Source organism: Gambusia affinis, linkage group LG05, assembly GCF_019740435.1.
Source record: "Gambusia affinis linkage group LG05, SWU_Gaff_1.0, whole genome shotgun sequence".
Taxonomy (NCBI): Eukaryota; Metazoa; Chordata; class Actinopteri; order Cyprinodontiformes; family Poeciliidae; genus Gambusia; species Gambusia affinis.
In genome coordinates, this window is record NC_057872.1 from 27259712 (window position 1) to 27265753 (window position 6042).

A 6042-nucleotide genomic window follows, 5' to 3' on the forward strand; every position below is an offset into this window, starting at 1 on the left:
AGAGAAATCTCTCTGAAATAGTGTACTGTGTACCAAAATTTATATTTTGGTACATTTCAGTACCTTATTTCCAAAATGTACCATGCACAGTAAACTTTGCATGAGTTTCTTTCTGATTAATTGGTTTCACATGAAGGTTATCTAATTGTTCTCACGGGTCACTGTAGATCTTTTTGATCACCCGACTGAGTTTTTGGCATTTTGACCGTGTTTAGATTTATTCAAGTAATAGTTTTCCTTTTGATTTTACTCATTTCTGGTTTTAATTTTTATTTTAAGCCTTTTGTGATTATTTTCTGTTCTTCATATGTTCCACCGTGGTGTCTGATTATAGTGGTCATCTTCCACTTGTAGAAGTTAAGATAATTTAGGAATATCCATATTTATTTGATTGTTCACAGTGTAAGACCTTTGCTGAAATATAAACACACCCAGAGGCCCCAGTGCTATCAGATGCAAGCTACTAAGCTTTTAAATTAAAAAATACATATGGTGCTATCTTTCCTTAAATAAAAGTCATCTGTTCAACACCTGTTTTCACGGAAAGAATGACCTCACTGATTGAACTCCACACTATTCTTTTTATTTTTGAACAATTATCCAAACAAATACATGCAGCATGCTTGTCATTACTGTTTTGCGAATTCTAGTAAAAATATAATCTCTATTACAAACAGTGATTTAACTCAAAAGCATCGTTGGACTGCAAAGAGCATGACTATAAGTTTTCCTTGGAGAAAGACTTTACTTTTGAATTAAGTTTAATTTCCCTTACCAATTTCTAGTGACAAAACCAAAATGGCTCCAGATAGTTTCCTTAGCAATTTTTCCACAGCGTTAAACAATCTTTCACAAGGTATAGAGACCTCTGCAGTGCAAACTTTCCCTAAACACAGCCTCCCTCCTACATATGAAACTTGAAGGAGGTCTTTAATAAACATGAACCAAGTGCCCCTTTCCACTGTAATTTATGATACCATTTCAATCAAAGGCATACCACCTATGGATTCTCTCAAATCTCGATATACTCCATCATTACTATGCATGAGTTCTATGTGGTAAAAAATGTGAAAGGTTTTGCATAGAGATTTTCATTTCAGGTGCCAATTGATGAATAGTCTGGCTTTATAAATACAATACATCTGAGTCAAAAGAAACCCACTGAAGTGAAATATGTTCCAGGAGTCGGTCTTTTATTTAACAGTCCAATTTTTGATTAAGTTGAGTTAAGATGGTGTGATAAAAATAAGTTATGGTGAAAAAAGGAATAAGTGCAAAGTAACTTTTTAAGTTTTTGACATCGAGTGCAATTAAATTTCCAGCCGAACATTAGGTGGTTAAGGTGCTATTTTATCCTGTGTACTTCTTGTTTCCTGGAAAATCAGTTTTCTCTGAAAACCCTTTTCTGCCTCACATTCAAGTAATCTCTAAGCAGGTGTGATTTTGTTCGGAGTTTCAGAAAAAACTTGTTCTGAGAAACATTACCTTGTCAATGTAAATTCTTTTTTAAGATGTCTAGTGGGAAATATGGTGCCATGAGAAACTATACCTCCTAAAATTTTGTCATGCCAAAATCACACTATTTAATTGTTTCTCCTGCTTGAGCTGCATTGCTGAGAAGATCTGCAAAGCTGGGAAATATACGTCAAAAGAGTTGAACAAAAGGTGTTTATGCAAAGTATCAAATTAAATTGCATGAACATAAATTGTCACACCTTTAAGATATTTAATTGGAAAATATATTTTTTTAATGCGTATTTGTTTCCTTTGAATTCATAACTATTTACGACATTGTGCTGTCCTGACCAAATCAAATATATATATATATATATATATATATATATATATATATATATATATATATATATATATATATATATATATATGTATCAACCTATAAAAATATTGTTAAAAGAAAATAAGCTTTGCAAAACCTCTTAATGTTTTGTCAAGTATTATTGATAATGCATTCTAATTTAATTATTTTCATTGACTAACATAAGCAAGGTAGTAAATCTCACGTCTCTTATGATACTTGAGTGAAAGTAGTTGCATGTGAATGTTACTAATCAATATTTAATAATACAAATAATTAATTTATGAATCCTCAAAACCTAATTTGCAGACAGTTACTGATGCACATCCAAAATTCCTTTGTAGATTTTTTTCTCTGGCCTCATTTCTTGTATGCTAGACTGGGATTTGTTGGACAGTCACTGCTCTCTATTTAACTTTCTCTTTCTTTCCAGTCAGACTTTCCTTCCTTTCAATTATTTATTTTATTCCTCACTCTGGGTGACAAGGTTTATCAGCTTGAAGGACGGTTCAGCCAGGATTACTTTTTGCCATTTAAGGTAAACATATCTGCAGAAGTAGACATAACGATATAGGAGGAGAACCAATAAAGTATCTCTGTAATGGTGAAAGAATCACTGTACATCTCTTTCATAATGTGCTACATCAAGAATATTCATGAACAGCATCAAAAAGTAAAACATGATTCTTTAACTTTGCATGCAAGATATATAGTTACATCCCAAAACAAGAGTGCACTATTGAGATAGCTTTATATGTATACTAAAACAGCATTTGGCTACTACTATAGTTGTAGAATATTTATAATTATTGGCAAAAAAATAAATGCTTTCAGTTTTTATTAAGATAAGTTGTAATCAAACACATTTTATGTGCACTACCAGAGTAATTTGCTTCATAAAGAGCATATTTATGTAGTCAAACCACCGTATGCAACATAAATTCTTACATCGAAGGCATTTCTAACATTATTATGATTTATCTCTGTATTTGTCCGGTTGCTTGGTTTTAATGTCATTCTAGACTTGTGTGATCACTGATAAGAGTCCCCTCTTGCCTCTGGTATTAGTATTGCTGAGGAACTAAATCAATCTGAACACATTTCATTAGTGAGGGCGTAATGACAAACTGTAGCCGACTGTGTTCCTTGTTTAGGAAATTCAGCATGGAGACCATTTATCACAAGTTAAAATAAAATCACTGGATGCACAATATCACCAAACTAATTGACCCTAATTTGTAAAAGTTATGACTTATAGATCATATCTCAACATTAGTATTCAGATCATGAGGGGGAAAGCTGAATTTACACCTTTCAAAGCAGCTATTTCAGTTAAGTTCTTTATTGTTATCAGACAGGTTTAATAAAAATATTCTTAACACATTAAATTTACAACCACTTGCATTGGTCTGCAAAATCTGAAAGGTCATAAAAATACACAAACTGGAAATGGATAAAAACTATCCAGTAACAAATAGATGATACACACCTCTAACATGTTTTTTATTACAAGTAGATTTTCATTGCTTCTAGTTTGATTTGAGACATTGTAGAACTGAAACCCCTGGTAGCCATTTGAGGGGAGAATCGGCAGCACTCATACAAAGTTCTGCCGATTCCTGCAAAGCTTCCTTTCGGAGCTGCCATCTCCAGAGCACCCTGCCTCACAACTTCTCCACTTAGCTCCTCCAGACTAGCAGCGGCAGCAGTTAGCAATCAACTCTGTGTCTGCTGAGCTTATCATACAAACTACATCTCAGTCCAGTGCTCCTATGAACGATTGTCAATGGCACAATGAAAAGCACTGTTGTGAAAACATGCTGAACTTGAAGTGTCAAAAAGAGTTGGAGGTTCCTGAAGAACCTCCTACTCAAGGCTTCAAATTACAAATTTCTTTTAAGTCATGTTTTATATATAAAGCATTTTTACAACAACTGAAAGTAACATAGTAACTTGATTGTGCTATAAAATGGCATTATGTGCCTTGAAAATACATAAAACTGCCCCTTTTAACCTCGCTTCTTTATTGCCCAGCAGTATCAGCCTGAACTTCTCTTGTTTTGGGTCTGTTAAGAATAATGAAGGAAGTATTTTTTTCTTTGTTTTTAATGCAGAAGAAAAAAAAAAAATATATATATATATATATATATATATATATATATATATATATATATATATATATATATTATATATATATATATATATATATTATATATATATATATCTCATCAGGGATTTCATCATGTTAGATGTGCGCTTTTGTGCTGTTTTTGTACAGGTTTTGGTGCTGCTCATGTGTAAGAGAAGAACATCTGTTCTCTTAAGCCTTCATTTATGACTAAATGAAAATCTCATCTAAAGGTCAAATCTTGACCTCAAAAATAGTTAAATTATCACCCCGTGGTCTTGACAACTGAACATCTGCAGGTTGAGCTCATGAGACAAATTGGAGAGTTATTTACTTGAGGAATGTTTCTCTGGGATTGTTTGTTTTGTTTTTTTAGGAAGTATGGCCACTGCCCAGTTTTATTTAATTGTTTTATGTTTTGGGGCAGAGGAAATCTGTTTATTTCACTCCAACCATGCTGGCGCCAACAGAAATCTATACGGATGCTGCTGGATACTTTAAAACAATTGTATGTATTCAAGTTTTGAAACAATAGCGAATCAAACAAACACTATTAATCAGTGTTATATTTTTGATAACATATGTTCAAAGAACAACTTTTATTCTTTTTTGTGGATGTGAACATGATGTGACATTCACATAATAGACCGTTTTTTTCTGTCTTAACCCAGACATCTGTCTTGAATAACTCAAATGTTTTTGATTTTTTTTTCCTGTAACTAATTGAAATTGAATATTTTCTTGTCATAATTGAAGATTATAGAGACAAGCAGAGGAATAAATAGCCAGGTTTTCACTGTTGTCTGCTTTTCATAGTTTTAATAATTGCTGATTGCCTGTAAACAGCAATGTGCCCTTTGCCTCATTATAACAAATTGCTGCTACACCGGGTTATGTAGAATGTGACTGACCTTCACTTTATTGACTAGTTCATCATTTTCTTCGCAAACAATTTTGCATTAATAACTTCACCAAAAATCCATATGACAGATTCCTTCTATCAGAACTATTTAGTTGTAAGTGTAAAATATTATGAATCCCAGAGATAGTATACCTGCATGATGTAGTTATGAATTAGGACATAAAATTGGGGAAAGATTCAGTGTTTTGATACTGTGTATTGTTGAGAGCAAAAATAGTGTCTTTCATTTTCAAACTTCAGGAGACAGATACAAACTAATAGATTTCGTCCTCTGCAGTGTGCAGACTCTAAAAGAGATGACATTTGACTAATCATGTGGACAGTTCTCCAAGAAAAAAAAATAGCTTTCCTTTCATTCAAGTATAAACATTTCGTATAAAGTAGAACTTTTAAAACCATTAAAGGAAATATGACAGCAAGGTTGGTGCAATTATTTTTTCCACTTAAGTCTTTCAGGAGGCTGAAAATAGAACAGCTGCACATCACAGCTTTTAGGCTTTAGTTGTGAAACACTCTATTACAACCTTCTTAAGATGTGATTAGGTCTGACACTTTCTCTGTTGTAACAAGAAAAATAAATACACAGAGGCTCTCAACTTTGTAAAATGCACACAGTATTTAATGAACTGAAATTTTGGCTCATCACACCTTGTGTTTGATCAGATAATGTTTCTACTAATCCACATGTCACAATTCTTTTTTTCTCATTAAAACACCGATGTGCTTATCAACATATACTTTTCTTCAGGTAGGCTCCTCTTTATTTACATTTCAGTAATGTTTGAGGAGTGCTTAAATAAAGGTTGTATACAGACATGCAGTTGAAATATAGCTGTCAGACGTGATGACATGTAACGTTTCAGTGTGCAAGTATATGATGAGAGATGTAGCCTTACTATTCCCATAATTTACTTTTCTACTTTGAGTCAGTTGGTATGATATCTAACCGTGGCAACAAGGAATACTTTTTACAACCAGCAGCAACAAACAAGTACCTCAAAAGCTCACATTAAGTCTCTTTGGAATCTATAAAATATTTCTGAATTAAATTGTAGGTCTTAATGTGCAGGTGTTTCTACTTTCTGGTGTTGTGAAGTGTTTCTTAAGAAAATGTGAAATTGTGACACTTTCAGAAACACTTAGGCTTCACATGTTTTGTCACGCCCCTTTCTGTTT